Raw genomic sequence first — 21,806 nt, 5'->3', positions numbered from 1 at the left:
TAGATTGTACCTTTTAAATGTGAAGTGACCTAAGAAATTATATACCTTTCTCATTTTACTGAAGTCAAATTTAAGACTCCAAAATCAGAATGACTTTATCCAATTACCAGTTAAACTCAATGAGTCAGTGTTGAACCCAGGTATACAATATAGAACTTGTCTTTATTTAAATGAAGCTTAGCCAGAATTCACCTCTACTGAACACAATATCACACATGCTCCAAATTATTTGTAAAAATGAGATAGCAGACAGTAACATGAAGAATACTGAAATGTAGCAACATTTTTTGAGGTACCCTTAAACACTGCATACAAAAACTTCCTTCCCTCCCTCCCTCCCTCCTTCCTTCCTTCCTTCATTCGTTCGTTCCTTCCATTTTTTTCTCCTTTCTCTCTCTCTCCTCCCCACTCCTTTCTCTTTCTTTCCCTCCCTGTCCCTATCTTCTTCCTTCCTTCCTTTTTTCTTTTGACCATTGGAACACTACTGAAGACCCTGTTTATGACTGATGGGGACAGCAAGGGATAAAGTTAAAAAGACTGGGCTTTATCATTTGGTGTAAATTTTAATCCTATTTCTACCATTGATAAACCACGTGATTCTTAGGCAATTTATTTAGTCTTCCTAAACCTCAGCGGCTTCATCAGTAAATTAGAGATAGAAATAATGGCATGATGTCATGCAGAGATTGTGAGCATTAAATAAGATTGTGAACACTCAATTATATTCACTTAAGCAAGAAACACTATAAACAAAAAAAAGAATTTGTGTAAGAATTTGAATTATGTATATAATGGGCTTAGAAAATGTGCAGGATATACTGAATTCAAAAAAAATAGATAATAATGTTGTCACTCCTACTACTATGTTGCAGTTTTATTCCAAGTAATTATACTTCTATTAATATTAATTCATTATGAATTAATGAAATTATGAGTTAATTCATAATTAGTGAATTGTGAGTTATTAGTTCATTATGGCTGGCCCAGCCTTTGATATTTAGTATATTCCATAAAATTTCCCCCAAAACCAAGGTGAGATCTGTGAAATTTGTAAGTGATATGATTTAAGGATATTGAGAACTCCTTCCCCTTTTCCAGATTAAAATTAGTGCTTACATCAGTCATATCAGAGTGGGTAAGTCTCAGTGTGCCTTTGGGTGAAATACTGACAGTTACATTTTCATGCCAATTTTTGTTTGGGGGATGGGCAGACAAAGCTGTATTATTCTCTGCTGATGTAGTGTAGACATGAGTCAGGTAGTTTAAGGAAAGGTAGGGAAGGGGGTGATGGAACTGGGTACTATATTGCTGTGATGGACATGCAGCTCAGGTCAAGACCTTGGGCTGTAGGTGTGTTCTTTGTTACTGGGATGTGATTACTTCTAAGCTCTTCGGGTGACAGAGCAAGGGAAATTGTGTTTACCAACTTGTTATATACACAACCTATAAATTTTCCACATGTAACCGTCTGTATCTATATTAAACTAAAAATGAGTTTATGCTGTTATCACAAACCCTAATCCATAACCACAGGGGATATTTTAGCTCTCCTTGCTTGCTTATTTGTAAACCACTCTAACAGTGAAAAATCTGACTCTCACCACCTGCCGTTTACTTACTTAGTTGTTCATTTCCAGTATACTTTATACCAGTACAAGAAACGTTAACCTGTACTCTCATGGGAAAAAAGAAACAAAATTTAATCAACTAGAGTAGAGTGTTTATGTCCATGTCTTTTTGCTTTAATTTGTCTTAAGTATTAACAACTCCATTCATTTCCAAAGTTACTTAGGTAGGGTTTTCCTCCCATTCCCTTCAGTGAGATTTTTTTTTTCACACATTTGTAATATGGTTCTATTCTCTTGTCACCATCTGGATTCCATCCTAGGCTCCCCAAAACTTCTAAATGATTTCTTTTTTAATTTGCATACATTAAGGTTTAATCTTTATGCTATAAAGCTCTATAGGTTTTGATAAATGCATAGTGTCATATTTCCACCATTATGGTATTGTTCAGAATAATTTTATCACCTTAAATATCCATTGTGTTTCACCTATTCAACCCTCCCTGAGAAACCTTGGCAACCTCTGACCTTTACTTTCTCTGATTTTGCTTTTTCCAGAATGTTATATATTCGGACATACAGTAAAAAGCCTTTCCAGTCTTATTTCTTTCATTTAGCAATATGCATTTGAGGTACCTTCAAATCTGTTTTGTGGCTTGAAAGGCTATTTCTTTTTTATCACTGAATAATATTTCATTATGTGGATATACCACAGTTTGCTTATCCATTCATCTATTGAAGGCCATCTTGGTTACTCACATTTTTTGGTGATTATGAATAAAACTGCTAAAAAAATTCACTGGCTATGAATGAGACTTCCTGTTGCTTCACATCCTAATCAGTATTAGGTTTTGTCAGTTTCTCAGATTTTAGCAACTCTAATAGGTATGCAGAGGTTTTACTTTGCAATTCTCTAGTGACCACTGATGTTGAACATTTTTGCATATGCTGTTCTATTATCTGTGTCTTCTTTAATGAGTTACCTGTTCAGATCCATTGCCCATTTTTAATTAGGTTGCTTTGTTTACTTATTAAAATTTAAATATTATTTGTATATTTTGGATACAAGTCTTGTATCAAATATGTATTTTACATGTATTTTTTCCAGTCTGTGGTTTGTCTTCTCATTCTCTTAAAAAGTATTTTCATTCTCTTAACTGACTTACTCTTTTACAGAGCAGACATTTTTTATTTTAGTAAAATCCAAGTTATTTTTTTTTTCCTTTGTAGTTCATGCTTTTGAAGTTGTACCTAAAAACTCATTACCAAACACAAGGCTGTCTGGATCTTCTCCTTTGTTTTCTTCTAAAAGTTTTGGAGTTTTGCATTTTACATTTAGAATTGTGATTCATTTTGAGTTAATTTTTGTGAAAGGTCTGTTTCTGTTGTTTCTGTGTCTAGTTTTTTTTTTCTTTTCTTTTTTCTTTTTTGGCATAGGGATATCTTATTGTTCCAGCACTATTTGTTGAAAAGACTATCCTTTCTCCACTGAATTGCTTTGGCTTCTTTGTCAAAGACCAGGTGCCTGTATTTGTGTGTGTCTATTTCTGGGCTCTCTGTTCTGTTCCGTTTATATGTATATATGTCTATTCTTTTCCATTACCAGGAGCTGTTTTGATTACTGTAGTATGATAGTAAGTCTTGAAATCAAGTAATGTGAGTCCTTCAAATTTGTTCTTTTTCTTCAATATTGTGTTGTCTCCTCTTGGTCTTTTGCCTTTCCATATAAAGGGTAGATTGCTGAGATTTTGACTGAGATTTTGTTGAATCTGTAGAACAAGTTAGCAAGAGGAACTGACATTTTAATAATATCTTCCAATCACAAACATGGAATATTTCTCCATTTATTTTGATCTTTAATTTCTTTCATCAGAGATTTTATAGTTTTCCATGTATAAATTCTGTATGTATATTGTTAGATTTATGCATAAATATTTTGGTGCCATTTTAAATGGTATTTTTTTATTTCAAACTTTAATTGTTCCTTCATTTCTGCCTTCATTTTTCATAATGTCTTATTTTTTAATAAGATATTAAAGGTAGAGTGAATTCCTTCATTTGTCACTTTGAGGACCTAAATATACTTTAAAAAATTTCAGTCTATTCTACATAATTATTTTTCTATGAGGTTAATTAATATTGTAGATTTTTTGACTACTTATTAGAATTCTATCTTTGAAGTGTTGGTTTGAAGGCTCATTTGACAGAGAAGTATTTTTGTTGGTTCATTTTCTCCCTTTCTTCACCCTTCTGGATAGTAACTAGATCCTCAAATGAGAACCAGAACTATAATTAATGACATTTCAGTGCACCTGTTTGTAATTATATTGACAATGGCATCAAGTCAGTGGGTGGTTTAATTCAGTTCTGTATTGAGAGGCTTCCCCTACTTCTTTAGGCTTACAACTTGCCAAAGACTGTGACTTTAGGTGGTGGTCAGAATCAGTTTCCTTAACTTGCTTTCATGAGGGGACTGAAGATGCTACTTCCATAGCTTTTGGATTCTCTGTCTGACCTTGGATCCAGTAACTCTGTCATGTGGAACACTAAGTTCTCATTGCCTCTAAGAGCTGAGTTGCCTTTTTTGACTTGTAGTTTAGCACCATACTTCATTTTGCATATTAGTTCTACTTCTTGTACAAGGACCCCTTTTTACCCCTATTTTTATATATTGTCCTACTCTATTGATTGTCCTAATATCTTGCACTGAGTTTGAGCTTCTGCCATTCTACCTTTGAGTCAATTTCCAAATTTCAAGTCATTTTCCCTCTAATGCTTGTCTGTTTACTTCAGTTTTTTATTAAACAGATATTGCTCACAATATTAACAAATTAGGGTAGAGAATGTGTGTTGAAATGTATGACAAATATAGTGGCTTACATAATACAGAGTCTATTTTTCTCCTGTATAACAACCCTGAGGTAAACAAGAGGATCTAGGTGAGCAGGTGGCTCTGCCATCCTCAACATTTGACTTTCATTCAGAGTCCATGTATCATTGCACTGGCATGTCATCTCCCAACCAGCAGAAAGTGGGAATAGGACTAGAAATGCAGTCTTCCAATTTCACTGAGAACCAGAAGAACATGCTTTCTTACCTTGGTACTCAACAGTTCTGAGACCAAGCGTATTTTCCTGTTTGTGCACTAAGCATTATTGGGACCGTAGAGAAATTAATCAACAAACTGCTTCAGAAAATAATTGTTCCTGAAGGATAAGATGGAAAACCAATCAAAATGCCTTACTCATGGAGATGAACAACTTTTTAGTCTAGAGTGGCTAGTATCCTTGTCTTGGTTGTACCCACCAATCTAAAGTTACTCTGTCATCAACACTGCTTTATTTCAACTATTATTTTACCTTACAAGTTCTGTGTTAAAAATCACTCATCCTAGTCCTCAGAGTCTACAAATATTTTTCCTTGGATTCTCCTTTCTGAGACACTTCAGTTCATATGATGCTGTCTTTTGATGTAGTAGGTTTAATAAACTTAGCCTTACTTGATTAACAATTGTTTCTAGTGGTATTTTGGGGAAACTACTTTCCATATGATTAAGGGCAATAACTGCAAATGGCACAGATCATTTCTGCAAATTCCATTGGCCATAAGTTTGTCATATCTCCTCATTTTGGTCAAAGTTGGGAATTGTAGTATTTGATTTTATAGATTTGTGTCCTGCTAAAAATATGTTATTATAGAAGAAGGAGAAATTGATACTGGACGACTACTAGTAGTGTGGCATAGACCACTTCTCTGATCATATAAATATTCATATTTATCCTTCACATCTATTCACCATTTCTGAAAGGAAGACTAAAAAAAATCTCTGGTCAGTTTATTCCGTATTATTTAGGTGATATTTAGACTTCTCCATCAGGTCTGGACAGCGATCTAACAATGTATAACAGACAATTACCAATAATCCTTGCCCTCTATATTCAGTAGTAGATAAGAAATAGGTTAGCTTCAAGCTCCCATTTTGAAAAAGGACTAATGGAAAAAGCATAGTCATAACAATAATGAATGCCTGAGAAGCAGAAATTGTGAAGACTCTCTTTAAAACCAGTAGAGAAATTTTTTTTTTTTTTTTTTTTTTTTGTTAACATCTGTTTCTACTCTCTGGGAAAAACTCCCTGTTCATTGTCCTCCATGAGAACTGGGGGACTCTTGCTTGTCTGTTACTGCCCTTGGCCTCATATGAAATTTGCACTGGGGAATATGCAGGCTTGAGGAGGTTCACAACCTCTTTTTGTAGGGAATAGATCAAGCATAAACCTTTGTAATATAGGCTCACAATGTCTTTGTCAATACAAGTATCTCAAAACCAATTGGCTTCCAGTCTATCTGCTTGTAGTCAGTTTCATGTGAATTAACTACAGCCAAGGATCTTGTCTAGTCATGGATCTTAAACTTGCCCAAATCCATTTTAGTTACTGGCCTCTGGAATTGGCCCATCTCTTTCCCTCTATTTAATAGCAACTGCCTCGAGGCTATCTGAAACAATAGGGATTGGAAAGCAGCATTTCAGTCTAGTCCATGATCTGGCTAGCAGCTTCCATTGTCTGGCCAGGATTACTTGAGGCTCAGGTCTCAATCTTACCTCATTATATTTAGGGTTTAGCAGTCTTGGCTTTCCAACCATGTACAAGTCAAAATTACTTGCCGCCCGTCACAGTTTATATAGATTGCGGGCTGCAGGCAGAGAGTCTCCCTTATCAGAATATATTTTCCATCACATCCGCTTAAAAGGCCTCTCATGAGAGTTTCTATCCTGTTACTTGTCTAAAAGCTACAAACCATCAGTCAACATACGCCAATATTCTACATCATTTTTGTGAGCTCACTAAAGTACGGACTCTACTGACATTCGATTTTTCTTTCCAAATTATCTGAGGTAACAGTTTTAACAAATTTGGTTAATGGCCATAATACTACTAGAATAACTGGATTTCCAATCAGCAATTTCTGTATTCATAATACTTGCTATTTGCCTGCTAAGCCAGTCACACACATTTATCCTTGTATTATTTAAGCATCCTCCTTCTTACACAAATCTTGGCTTAAATTAGGCATCAACCACAATGACATTAAAAAAAGATAGATTTTTTATTTCCCTCTCATGTAGCAGTCCACATGTAGACAATTGATTCAGGGTGGTTAGACATCGCTGCCAATATACCTCAACAAAGGGCCTCTATTGATGGATTTAACGCAGCTTCTCTGGTTCTCACCAACTCCCAGCCAGTAGGGAAAGGAAAAAGAACAACAAAGTACACTTACAATTGTTCCAAGGCCAAGATTAAAAAGTAGTACTTATCTCTTTTGCTCACATCCTATTGGCCAAAATTTAGTCACAGCTACAACTAGCCACAAGGAAGACGAGGAATTAATTTAGATTTTAGCAGTATCGCTGTGGGCAAGCTATAATTTGATTACCATGAAGAAAGGGAAAATAAATAATCAAGGTTAGCCAAGAGTGTTTCACAGGGAGGCACCATGGCATATGTAGAACGCACAGACCCTGGCACCAGGAAGCTCTGGGTTGCTGTCAGGCATTTCACTTAGATAAAAGAAAACTGTAAGGATACCTCTCCACTAAATCTCCCTTCTAACAGTAAAACTTGTCTCACAGTCCTTAAATTAGGTTGGCAGTTGGCAAAAATATCACCTGATCTTGGCCTCTAGAAACCTTTACTGGATCAGGCTTACCTAGCTGGACCAATAAAATTACTTTTTTTAGGAATGGAGAAATAAAACAAACCTAACAAGGTGAGCCAAGCAAATTCTTTCTCCCATAATGGAAAATGTAGAGTATACAAGGGTATGATTATACAGAGAAATCATGTCTGTTGCTAGACCTGACCTAATGAAAGGGCCAAAAACAAGAGACCAACACCATGAATAGAAGGTGAAGAACAGAGTAGCTGATGACCAGTCTCCAGTTTTCATGAGTCCTGACTGTATATTCTGGGATTTATTTCCATGAGATTCCTCCATATCATGCAATATTCTTTTTTCCTTGAACAATTTGAGTTTTTTTTTCCTTATCAGCAAATATTTTCTGATTCAAGAAATATTAATACAATCTCAAGATCGCTCAGTCTAACGCAGAGAAATAGACAAATAAATACTGTAGTTCAGGTCCTCGACACAATGCCATCAGAGAGGGAACATTTATCTCATTAGATCAGGGAAGCTTGGCCTTGAGTGTGAGTGAGATTCTATCAGTTGGAGTAGGAAAGACAAGAAGGCTGCAGGGTAGGGCAGAATTTTTCAGGTTAGAGCATATTTATGCAGAAGAGAGTATTTCCATGTGTTTAGAGTTTTTATCTGTTCCATAAATGTCAGTAAACACTGAGAGGTCTCTCTTTTTAAAACTGAGAATTTGCCAAAGCGTGGGTTTCATATTTCTGTCCTGAGATGTTTAGTTACTGGAAATATTAGAAATGTCTTTATTAATAAACAGTGTAGTGACAGTGTGATGATGAAGGAAGGGCTACATGAAATATGTAAAGCTCAATAAGTACCCAGTCCTCCTTGCTTTATTTTGTTTTGTTTTATGTTATGTTTTATGTTATGGGGTATTCTATAGGAGAAAAAAATGTCTTTTTTTCCCCTAAAACATTCCTCTCTGAGTTTATTCTAGATATTCTGACCATTTTACTAGTTGCATAATCGTGTGGCAAATAACACATATATTTTAAAAAATCTATTTTATGATATAAGTGGCTTTATTTTCATTAATTAGGAAGAAGAGGAGGTTCATTCTGGAATAGAATGGCTTCTGCTTCAAACAGACAAATCTCATCATTAATTGGCAGGCTGTAGTCAATTAATATCCAATATGACAGACCAGGTGGCCAGATCCTGGGATAAGTTTCAAAAGAAAGTACACAAAGTAAATATGTACCTTCTCATCTGGCAGACAAGGGTTTGGAAGATGTGCTGATTATTGGCTTATTGTTAGCCAGAAGATCATGGCTGTTTAGTGTACTGCATTAACTACAGTCGTGTTCAGTTTGATTGTCTTCAAAAGATGCAACTTGGAACATTAACGTGATAAACTGCTGTGGAAATGGATAGGTTTGTTGCCTAAATACCAAAGAAAGTGTAAACATATTTCAACTTCAAAGTTTGCTTTCAAAAAGATATTCATTCTTAAGCTGGAAAGATACTGGTAGACCTTTCTTCTGAGCTTCAGGTTGATAGATGCAGTAGCCTACTTGATATCTCCACTTGTCTCTCTCACTTACCGTGTTCAAAACTGCACTTTTGATCTTACTTCACCCACAGCTAATACAGTGTTTTCCTCATCTCAGTAAGTGGTTCTTCCTTGTACCTCGGTGCATAAGCCAAAAGTCTGAAAATAATCCTTGACGTCAGCCTCTCTCTTGTATATATATCCGTTCCATCTCCAAAGCCTGGCTGTTCTACCTACAAAGCATTTGTCACATCTCTGCACTTCTTTTCCTTCTTCGTTGCCACCATTTTATTCTAAGCTTTACCTCTCTCCTGAATGACTGAAATAATTTCCTAATTCTTCCTACCTCCATTCTTGCCAGTCTTAATCTGATCTATACACAATTTAAAAAAAAATTTACACACAGTTTTCAGAATATCTTCAAGATATTTTTGGATCAATTTTATCTCTTATTCAAAGTCTTTGATTGTCATCTCATTACATTAAGATAAAAGACAAAATTATTTGCCCTGTGTGTTCTGTCCCTTGCTTGCTTCTCTAGATCCTTACTACACTGTCTCCCTTCTACTCAAGGGTGAACTTAGAGGTGGAGGAGATTGATGTGAATTTAAAAGCATTTCTTGAACAAATTGTTTACAACCAAAACTCCTTTGAAATTCACACCACCAGCCCTTCATATCCTCAGCACCTCCCCATGTGGACATTCATAGACTTCCAGATCACTTTGCCTTGTTAACTGAGAATTTTGGCATTGGCTGAAAGACTTGTCTTTCTGTTCTTTTCTTGGGAAATAATGGATTTTCCAGACATTGTTTGTTTTCATATTTCTTGACTTCATGAACTCTGATAAATATTAAGGATCTTCCAATTTACTAACCTATATCCTAACTTGTACTAACTTGCTGTTTGATAAAATTTTATCATGCATTTCTTATGCATTAATTCTTAAATTTAAATATCCCCAGATTTCTTCCTGACATTTCATACTGTTCCTTCTTTTATTCCTGTTTTATTTATCTTATAAAGTTCTCCAATTTATGGTGCTTCCATTTCTTCTGTTTTATGATCCTCCTTGCTCACCAGCGCTGAGTCCCATTTCAAAAAACTTAAAAAGCTTCAAAAACTTTTTACAGAGACCCTCAATATTACAGTAGAAAAACAAAAATGTGGACACATACTTCTTCTCTGTCAAGCTTATGACTTTGGCAAGTTACTCAATAGTTGCTTATTCCAGAGTCTAGCTTCTTCTATTCTCTGCTTGTACTGCTTACTGCAACTAGGAGAAAGTTGCCACTAAAAATGCTTGGTCTAAAACCTGAGTCAAACCATCCAGTACCTAACCCAACCTTGTCCAGTCAGTCCTTTCAGGGGCCATTCTATACATTCAATGTTTTCTTCAATTTCTCTACTTTCTTTTATCTCTTGACTCTCATAGGTAATTTTCTTTTTACTTCTAGGGTCTTGCAAAAAAATTTATATACAGTAGAGAATCATAAAGATGTATTTAATTCAGCAGTTCTCAGCTCGGAGGGTAAATTAGAACCATCTGGGAGCTTTTAAAAATACTGATGTCAGGATTCTATCTTAGACCAAATAAATTGAACTCTGAGAATGGTGCTCTAATATGGGTATTTTAAAGAAACTCCCAAGTTTTAATGTGCAGCAAGAATTAATCCATTGAACCATCAAAACTGCATTAAAACTAGGGTCTTCTGATAATGGAAAATATCAGAATAAGTCAATAACAGTGGACAAATGGAGTTTGAATAGCCGCGTTATCCAGCTTAGACCGGCCTTGTGATCCACCACGTGCTGTAGGTGAATTAGCATGTTCTTCAGAGAGCAGCGGTGTTGCATACACAAATAAGAATTGATCATCAAAGTGATAGCTATAAACCTGCTGAGAAATGCCTTTTCTGTTCCTTCCCTGAGGCTTCAGGAAGCTACCTCTTCCTTGGATAAACCTGTTGAAGGTGGGCAGATTGGCTGGCAGCTTCTCTTAAGTGTTGGTATTTGAACTTGGCCTAGGCAAGCACCTCTTGTAATTTACTTTACACTTGGCTGAAAGAAGATGATTTTATATTTGGGCTAGGGATGAAAGGAGCTTCTGTTTCCCTCTGGGGACCTGTGAAGGATGAGAACATTTACTGTGTGTGGTTTCCCCCCCTTTCCTTGAAAAGAAGTAAAACCACATTGTGCTGTTGCTTCACCTAGTTCAGGCGTGCAGAGCCGAGTAAGCTCCATTCCTCCTGTAGCATGCTGTGTTACAAAAAGCTTGACTTGTTTCTGATAACCCAGTGGTGGCATATACCTAATAACCGATTTTACTGTAATATTCCTGAATGTGAAAGCATCATTGCTGCTTCACATCTTCAGCAAATAATTAAATCTTAGTTTACTGAGACTTCAGATAAGATAACTCAGCCATTTTGTTTAAGTTATATGCCAATTAAAAAAAATCTCTAGTGCTTGGTAGATCTGTATACCAAATATCACAAAGAAATGTAGGAAACATAAAAAGAGAGGGTCAGTATTTAACAATCAATCTAGAATAAATTTTAAAGAAATTGCATAAAGGAAAGAAAGTCATCTTGCTTACCTAAGGAAACTTATCGACTTTTATTTTGACTTCTTGTACTGTTCCAAATAGCTAAAACAGGATTTTATAGAATTTTTCAAGAAGTGAGAAAATGGCCTTTTAACTTTGTCATTGTTGTTGTTTAACATATCAGGTTACATTCTGAACCAGAAATGTTATAAACAATTTGAAAATGACTGAGAATAGTCATGTATAAGTAAAACCACAGGTAGAATATAATTCTATTGCTAGGAAAAGGCACCTTAACATATAAATTTTTGAAACATTTATTAAATATTCCCAATATTTTATTGTTATTTAATATTTTAAGTGAACCAATTCAGACTGTAAGCATTTCTCCATTATTTTATTGGTTGAATTATGTGCACAATGTGCTAAGTATGATGCCTAGCACATAGTAGAAAACAAGAAAATATTTTGGATTGATTGTTTAATATTAATATCACCTAATTTTTACCTTATAATGTTCTCAGTAGTAATTTTATTTTGACTATACTTTGTATTTTAATTTTTATCTATAGTAAAACAAAATAGAAAAATGAAGACTAAATGAAATTTGTATGTTCATTATTAGCAATTAATTTCCGAATTTTTACTTCCCACACCTTTTACTTTCCTTTCCTACCTAGCAAAATTTTTATGAGCGTACGTTATAAAGTGGTAAGGGAGGTATATAAGTAAAAAGAGAAACTTAAAGAAAGAGAAAATAAATTAGAAAAGAAAAAAATATTTAAGTAAGGGCATGGAATGGTTATCTCTAACTAATGGACGTATTTTATCTTAACAGTACTTTGATTAATTAAGAGTAGTTACACAATTCTTAATTAAGAGGAAATCTTTTTCCATGACTTTCAATAAGTGATAATTATATGTTGAGGTTACCTACAGCATGCCGAGCACTTAGAAATTCTAAAGGAAGAGAAGAGTTGGGACCGCTATCTGGAGCATCAGCACTGAGTGTCAGCTTCTCTGTGTTGGTGTATAGAGTTTATGTGTGATGTATGTGAATGAAGATGTGTGGGCTGTGCCCTGGTTCAAACTTGAGGATACCTATCTTCTTCTAGGATATAGGGTTATGCTCCACAGATTTGATGGAGTTTTCTTTGTTGGTTTGTTCATTTGTTTTAAGAAATTATGTATTTTACTTTTTACAAAATAACTAAAATCCCATATTTTTATCCTTCTTTGGAAACATAGGGACAGAGCAAACTTAATTCACCCTTCCAAAGCCTGAAAATGCTCACTTTGATACAATATATTTGGAATGTGAACTCAATTTAGTGTTCTGAAATGTGGATTTTTCTTTTCTTGGATTGTATGCAGAATCTCTTCTCCTATCGGAATTAAAACTATTCTTCTTTGCTGCCATATTGGAGGAAATCCAATCAAAACCACATGTTGATTTCAATATGAATTCCTCAGCTTAGAAATAAGTCAAGAAGTAGCAAGAAGAACTTGTGATTGAGATCTCAACAGAAATAATTTAAGTCTTTCAAAATCCATGCTAATAGAACGCTAATGTTCAATGAACACTTAAGGGTATTGCTGATGGCGTATTTCCACTTCATTGTAAAGTTGAGGAATTAGCTGAACAATTTCAAAGAAATATACATATATATTCCTCTTCTCTTTAGATGATTCATAGAGAAATACACTTTTCTACTAATTTATCCTTTCATTATGCTTGCTTCTAGCATGCTTATCTAAAAGCTGTGAGGTCCAGAGAGTTCATGCGATTTACTGTATAGGGTTTAGAATAATAATTTTGTCCTTAGTAATACCTATAATTAAACATAAATTATTAGAATTATTTAATGTTTGAGAAGAAAATAGAACAAAGTTTTGAAGATCTGCATTTAATTTCTAATCTGGTATTCCCTCATAATTGGCTGTGAGGGCTTTCATAGTTTAATGCACATTTTCAGCCTTGACTTTAATATATTATCTATAAAACAAATAAGTGGATTAGAGGTTTATATCAAATCTCTTAAAGTATTATGTGATGTTACTAACTTTTGAGAAGACTCTTTCTTATTTAATTCTCTAATCACAGGAAATACAGTTTAAATGAAATGTGACTAGGCAATTATTTTCCTTGTGCACAGAGTATAAGGATGATAAGGTTACCTTCGCAAAGTTTATAACTGAAATGATGTGTAATTTTAAAATGTCCGTATAAGTCACCTATAAGTGACTTAGAAGATGAAGTCTTGCTACTTAAAACATAAACCACTCCATTTCTAACTAAATTCATTCTAACTAAATGTCAACGAGATTTAAAGCCTACGAAAGTCTGAATACTATTCCTACAATCAAAATAAAATAAAAATAAAATATTCTTGTTTCAAATAATTATCAGTTATTTATGTGATTAAGTTACAAAGATGGATAGTTATCATGAAAATTCCCAGGAGGCAGCAACACCTGAGCAAGTTACTTAAATTTGATACCCAGTGTTTTTAATATAAATTCTTCAGTCATCACTTTAAAGCTGCTTAGATCAGGTCTCTTTTTCATCTACAGTTCACAGAAATCAAAGAAAGAAGGGTCTGAAGCCATACCCTGGAAATTCCTGGTGGACTTTGAACATTTGTTTTCATACACTTTTACTATTAATGTATAGCTCTGGGACAGATCTTACTAAGAGCATCTTTAGATTTAGGTTCACTTAAAAATAATGTAGTTAGCTCCTTTGTTGTAGATTAATGCTTTAGATTTTGATCACATCTCTGTTAGACTGAGAGCTTGACCAAAAACGGGAAAATGTTAAAAAGAAACTGTAATTCCCAAGTGGAGTCACTTCTACTGGACCTCACCAAGACTTAATACCTAGCCTAACTGCAGTTTCAGCCTCTCACAAGTGGAATTTTAAACCAGTCAGCTTGGAATTTCCTGGTCAGCATTAGTGAGGTAATATGCACAATATGACCCCCTGAACTTCTTCCTAAAGGAAGGTGACCTAGCCTAAAACAAATCTCTTTTCTTTTTGCTAATAACCCCCCTTGTCCTGCCCCTATTTCTGTAAAAGCCTTCCTTTTTATATGGGTACTAGGGGGCTTTTTTATTTACTAGATGGTATGCTGCCTGATTCATAAGTTATTGAATAAAAGCCAATTAGATCTTCAAATTTTTTCAGTTAAATTTTGTTCTTTTAAAAGCTTCCTGTGTTAAGACTTTAAGAATTGGACATAGATCCAAGAACTAGAAAGGCAATATGTTTGGATAGAATGGAGGGAGAGAAAATGATTTAATTTTGAAGTTACTAGATTTTATGTACCTAAACCAACATTTAATGGGTCTGCCCAGGTTGACTGGCTGGTGATTATTTGAAGGAGGTTTTCACAGAAAGTGGAGAAAAAAACCTAAAGATAGGTGTCATAAAGTAAAAGAAAGAAGAAATAATATTTTAAGTAGCAATGCATTATAAAAAGTGTTAAATAAAAATTGAAAAATGACCACCATATTTAGCAATTAGGTTCTGGTTATTTTAGTGGGAGGAATTCCAATGAAGTGAAGGAGGCAGGAAAAAAACCGTAGTACGCTGTGTAAATAAGATAAGAAGAGATGGAAACAAGAATTGTACATGGACTACTCATTCCATGAGATTGATTGTAAATGAGTTAAAGAATTTAGAAATAGAATTTGTCTAGTAAGAAGTTATTGGAAAGAAATTACAAGCAAAGGCATGAGTATAAACAGTGCTACAGAGATTGCTGGGTTGGGGACAGCTTTGCTGAAAGAGAAAGGAGCTTAGTCCTTTTGGCGTAAATCTCAGTTTTGATGACAGCAGTTTCAGAAGGTTGCGTAGTTGTGAGTAAAACTTAGCTCTTTTAATGTCAGGGTACCAGGTTTAAGTAATCAAAACCCTGATAAACACAAGAAACTATTTTGGCAAAATATAGAATCCTTGTTTCCAGATGGATTACTTTAAAGAGTAAAGAAAAACCTTTCATAATTTCTTATTACCAAGAGCAGACCAATAGCCCAAGAAAACTTTGTTCTTTAAGCAGATAAAGAAAATTAAGTGATAATTGTACAGAAGTACACTATTGATATTAAAGCTCATTCTTAAACCCCCCCACAATAACAATTCAGTTTTAGCCAGCTTGATTATACAAGATTCCTTCTCTCTCTTTTTTCTTCTCTCTTTACCCAACTTTCTACATCCATAGTTTGTTCTTCATTTTCTTCATTCCTATGCTGAAATGACCAAAAGTTTTAATTAAGGTAAAATTCCTCCCATTTCCCTTAACAAGAATGCATCTTCATGCCTCATACCTTTTCTCTGCCAAAAAAACACATCCTACTTTCCTTGCACAGAGAGGTTTCCCTTTTAATTTCTAGTAGCTTTAATTCCATATGTTAATTAGAATTCTTAATGCTTAGAAACTGTAATTTCTAGTGAAAACTAAGAAGTAAGCAATTGTGGACCGTATGCCATATTACTATTTTTTTTAGATTGGCAAATTTATGAATACATTTCATAATTTCTAGAAACACGTGCTTCTTCACAGTGCAGTCTTTCAGTGTGGCACAAGACATGTTCACTTATGAACACAAATGTATCTTTAGTTTCTCTGCAATGGGAAGCTAAAAAAGCAACAGATGTTTTTAAATGATGTTCTTCAAATGAAAGAAATACACAAAGTAAAAAATACGGCAATGCAGGAAGAAATTAACATAAAAAGCGTTAATATATAGGTAAATATAAATGTGTGTTGATGTATAGAAAACAACAGTAATAATATCTTGGAAGATTTAAAATTATATTTCTGTATGTAATTAAGGTACACGATGGCATGCATGTTTGGAGCAGCTGTTCTAAAACTTTTACACTATTCAGGAAAACGATAAAATTTTCAATCAATACCTATAGTTATTTCTATGGTAACCACTATAACAATAGACATATGATATAAAACTTTCATTAAAAAATGGAAAGATACAAGTACTCTGTCAATTCAAGAAAAGTAGAGACCTAGAAAGTACATAGTAAATAAGATAGTTACAATTCCAAAATATGTCACCAAATGTATTGATTTAGAATAAATTAAAATGGACTAGTTACTATAGGTAAAAGACCAAAAATACCTGACTGGATTAAAAAGTTCTAACTAGGTAATAGATAGGTGGTGGTGTTACCCTCTGACGCAGGAATATAAAATATGTAGAACAGGTAAAATGTAAGGATAAAGAAAGGGTGAAAATAAAAGTGTATTGAAAACTTATAAGCAGAGTAAAAAATCATAGTAGTTATATAATATCAGACAAAGCAGATTTTAAGGCATAAGGCATTATTACATGAAAAGAACATCACCGTATGATGCTAATAAACTGGATTCATTGATTACCTATAACTATCCTAATTTTCTTGCACCTAATACATGGCCTTAAAATATAAAGTAAAGATAGATACACCTAGAAGGAGAATTATACAAATCCTAAATCAGAGATGACTGTTCTAATAAAACTCCCTCAGTAATTGATGGAACAATTAGACAAAATGTAATGGAAGATACAAAAGACTTGAGCAGCACAATGAACAAATTTGGACTAACACGTGTGATAAATATATAACTTTGACCACAGAGTACACATTTTTAGGTGCAGGAAACATTGAAAAATTGACCATATATGAGGTCATAAAGCACATTGTAATACGTTTTTAAAGTTGAAATCATGTAATACATGTCCCCTGACCACAATTACATTATGCCAGAAAACAATAAAAGATAGAAGTCCCACCATTTTTTAAAATTAAGAAATACATTTTAAATGACCAATATATACCAAAAAAGAAATCACTAAGGAAATTAGAAGTTAACTTGAACTAAATGATATTTAAATATTATATTTCAATACTGTGTAACGCAACCAAAACCAAGTTTTTAATGGAGGTATATATTCTTAAATGTATATATTAGAAAAGAAGAAGGCTTATAATTGATGATCTAAGAATTAATCTCAAGAAACTAGAAAAGTAATAGCAACTTGAACCAGAAAAAGTAGAAAGAAGAAAATAAGATAAAAACAGAAAAAATACATTGGACAACGTATATACAATAGAGAAGATCAATGAAGCCAAGTCTTTTCTTTGAATAAACTAATAAAATTGGGGATATTGATCAAGTAATTTTAAAAAATGAATACAAATTACCAATTTCATGAATTTTTAAAAGTAACAGCCCTATACATCTTTACGATAACAAAAGATTATAAGATGATATTATAAAGTTTTATAGCAATGCATTTGAAAATTTAGATGATATGGCAAAGTTCCTAGAAAAGCACTTCTTATTACCACTTACTTTTCTAGCTACTGAGATTAAATTTGTAATAAAAAATTTCCCATAAGAAACCTTAAAGCTTTTTTTTTTTTCCACAGGAGCCCTACTAAATATTTAAGAAAGAAAAATTGCCAACTTTACACAAGTTCTCTGGAATTTGTGTATATCTAGCATAATATAAATACCAAACCTGACATGGTATAATTAATTTGAACATTGTTACATAGTTAGTAAATAACTAAAGAAGGATTTTTTTTCTCAAGTTTTTCTGATTCCAAAATTCTTAATCTCTTTGCTGTACTGTCTCCCGTAGACTATAGCCTGGATCCATGGCAAAATACATATATGTCCTGCTATTAAGTGTGACCTTATTTCCAGTGTGGTTTTATTTGGAAAGGGATAGAAGGCCAGTGAGTGGCTTCTCAAGATGGGCTGTAGAAGATCGTGAAAACCATCACAGAGGCCTTTATAGAAAATACATGTGTTTAATTTCTCATTTTTCACAATTTAAAGTCAGGAGTGGCTAAAGTAGCTGTGCCCTTAAGTAGCAGCTTCAGTGTTTCCTACTAAGTAATTAGGACTTTCTTTCAACACTGAAACCCTTGTCATAATGAAACCATGCACCTGGGAAATGTTGAAGTGAAAGTGTAAGGGAGGGTTGTGGGAAGGGAACTATTTCCATAGGGTTTTTTTCTTTGCTCAAAAACTCTTATCTCAGGTACATTAACAGCAGGAATCGTTTATAATGAAAACTCCTCTCTATACATGTGTCCAGCTCCCATTCATATGTATCCATCAATCAACAGTTAGTCTCTTTAGGAGTAAGTACTCCTCTGGTCTGACTGGAGGGAGGCAAAGTAATGCTGCACTCTGTTGTTACATGTTCCAAATTCTGGAGTGCTGACATTGTTCAGATTTGATCATTTGCACTGACATAAGCGCTTTCAACTAGATGTAAACTTTTAAGCAGAAATAATGGATTTGAAGTGTGTGTGTGTGTTTTTTAAGCTGTTTCAAGTCTCTGTGTAGTGGGAAAGTGGAGGAGAGGAAAGAAAGTTACGAGTGGATTAGAAGTTAACTTTGTCCTACCAGAAGGATGAGGAGTGGAAAGGCAAATGAGGTTAGTGAAGATAGTGGCTCTCTGAAAACATTTCACAAGTTATTACAAAAAAAGAAAAAACAATTATTCACCAAAATCATAAAACGTATAGCCTCTGTTCATAATAGCTGAAACATTTCTTAAAGCCATTTAATGCTTCTCTTTGCAGCCTCATCTCCTGCAGCTGCCTCAGATCTGTTTCATGCTTCACATTCATGGACGCAGGCTGTTTCTAACCACCACATCACAGCTCACAGCGCTCCTTCCCTCTGAACCCCTTTTCTCTTTGCTCACCAGGCTAGTATTTGCTTATCCTCCAGGACCCATCTCAGATTGCTCAGCCTCTCCTGACTGCTTCAAGATGGGTTAGGTCTGCTCCCTCTACTCTATATGTTACTGTTGCCCCTGCTCTAACCTCAGTGAGTTTAGTGTTCAGTTTAAGGGTGTCTGCTTTCAGGATATTATGTTACTCATTTTTACAACTTCACTTCCTAGGACAGAGCTTTACACACACTATTCATTGAATATTTGTTAAGTCAGTGAATTACGAGTGATGAAAAGCAATTCATTCGCTTATATAGGCATTCACTTTCTTATCTGTAAAATGAAAAAGTCAGACAACATCATTTCTAACTTTTCTGTCACCTATAAATTCCCATGTTTTTGAAGCTGGAGCTCTGGTGTGGGCTTTTCAGTTTAATATTGGAAGGAGGCTGTTAGCATGAAACCTCACATGAGAAAAACAGTTAAATAAAATAGGATGTGAGTTACAATTGTAGGCCTTACGCTCACTGGAGACACCCACAAAAGGAGGCTTTACTAGGCATGCATGCTCTGAATGTTGTAGTCCTCCTGTATCCTGGTATCAATGGTATATTTTTGGTATCTTTTAAATATATTTGGCTCTGTATCTGTGATCCAGTTGTTCTTTAATGGAAAATAATGTCAAGGGAGAATTTTGTGGTCCCCAATTTCCTGTTTTATATTAGATTTTCTGGCTTTACATACAAATTTCATTATAAAACTGAAATTAAAAAAAATATGAAGATCAGAGAGTTCCCGAGGTTTTGTGTGGAAGCAAGAGATGCCTGTTGTCATAAGAGTTCATTAAATGTAACTACAACTGGAGACAAAAGATTTTTATTTGTTTTTGTAAATATATGCCTACTGGGAAGATAGATACATATTGAGGTTCAAAATAGATTTGAATAGAACCCCTGAAAAGATTTCTGCAAAAATCAACTTATGTTTTAATACGTTTCTCCACCAAAGGAATTGAGTTTCCTATAAACTCAGAGTTGTGAAACCAACTTTTCATGAAGCAAGAAGAGCTATGCTTTTCACCTTAATTAGAAAATGAATGAGTATAAGAAAAACAGGTTACTTTACCATGGTTACCTCAACAATACCTTCAGGGGATTGGTACCAGTAAAATCATGAGTTGGATGTTTGGTATCTGATGTTGCCAGCCAAAATGTCCTGCCTTGGGCAATATTTAATAACTGTACCATCAATGCTCTGTTTCCCTTTTGTGGCAGGAAGGAAAAACAGTATGAAGATTATGAATTCTCCAATATGGCTATGATAATTATAATTATTCCCATGTAGATTCAGAGCAAGGAATATAGACAATGAGCTGATGGATTCTCAGAAAAAGTGTAAAGATGGTGAAATGTGATGGGAAAGTAGGCATTTCGCTTCACTGATACGGTAATTAGAAGGGACTGCAGAAGGGATTCCAGGTGACGAGTCGTGTACCATCCGACTTCTATGTAGATCACCTGTCCAGAAGCAGGCCAGTGAGTGTGCTGCATTTGGATTGCAGGCAAAGGATAGGGATTGAATTCTCAATTTGCTGGTCACATCTACAATTCAGCTCCATGTATTAGGTATCAGAAGCTCAATGAACTAGGACATTTTTTCAAATGAGGAAAAAATGGCAGGGCAGCAATTAGTTATAAGGAGAATACTTTAATTTAATTTTCAGACTAAAGTTCCATATAGTTTACTTTTAAATTAGTAACCTTTGAAAACTTAAAAGAACTGTTCAACTAGATGCAGACACTTCAGACCTTTAAAGAAGCAGGTATTTTATCTTCTGGTTTGGTATTTCAAATAGAATACCTTGTTATTTAAAATATCAAAATGCCCAGTAAACCAAAATGGTAATTTCCTAAGGAGAAGACAGAAGCGGTCTATACCAGATTATTCAAGTGAGCAGGCACAGAACTGCTTTTCTCAAACCCCTTTTTTTTTCTCAGAAGTAAACAAAGGTTACCATGAAAAAGATCAAACACAGTCTTAGTCTGCTCAGGTTGCCATAACAAATTACTATAGACTTAGTGGCTTGAACAGCAAACATTTACTTTTCACAGTTCTAGAGGCTGGGAAGTTCAAGATCAAGGTTCAGGCAGATTTGATTCCGATGAGAACTCTCTTCCTGATGGCTGTCTTCGCACTGTATCTTCACATGGCTGAGAAAAAGAGGGCTCTAGGTTTTCTCTTCGTATAAGGACACTAATCCCATTATGGGAGTTCCACCCTCATGGCTCAGTTACACACAAAAGGCCCCATCTCCAGCTGCCATCACATTGAGGGATTAGAATTTCAATATATGAATTTTGGAGCAAAACAAACACAGTCTGTAAGAAGTATTTCATTTTATTATAGGTATCAAACATTCTAAAAAATGTATGCAAAGATTTTTTCAAATGAAGAACCTGTTTGATATATATGAAGAATACAAGCCAAAACTTGCATGAATCCTAAAATTCTCTGATGTCTCAGCTCAATATAATTTACCTTATTAAATGCAGTAAGTAAATATAACTCAAAACTGTAAACTGTTCATCCTGATCTTTATTAGAGTTAATGCCCACCAGACTCCAGATGGTGGGAGGCATCTAGTTTCTCTCACTGAAAAAACATGGACATCAATCAGTCCTACAACCAGAGATTCACAGTGACACATTATGGACCTGTGGGCTCATCTCCAGTATTCCATCTGTGAATGTGAAATCCTCAAAATACAAGGCTGCGCTGTGTTTCTGTAGCA

Source organism: Camelus dromedarius, chromosome 1 (assembly GCF_036321535.1).
Source record: "Camelus dromedarius isolate mCamDro1 chromosome 1, mCamDro1.pat, whole genome shotgun sequence".
NCBI lineage: Eukaryota > Metazoa > Chordata > Mammalia > Artiodactyla > Camelidae > Camelus > Camelus dromedarius.
The sequence above is the reverse complement of the archived record's forward strand: the minus strand, read 5'-3'. Positions refer to the sequence as shown.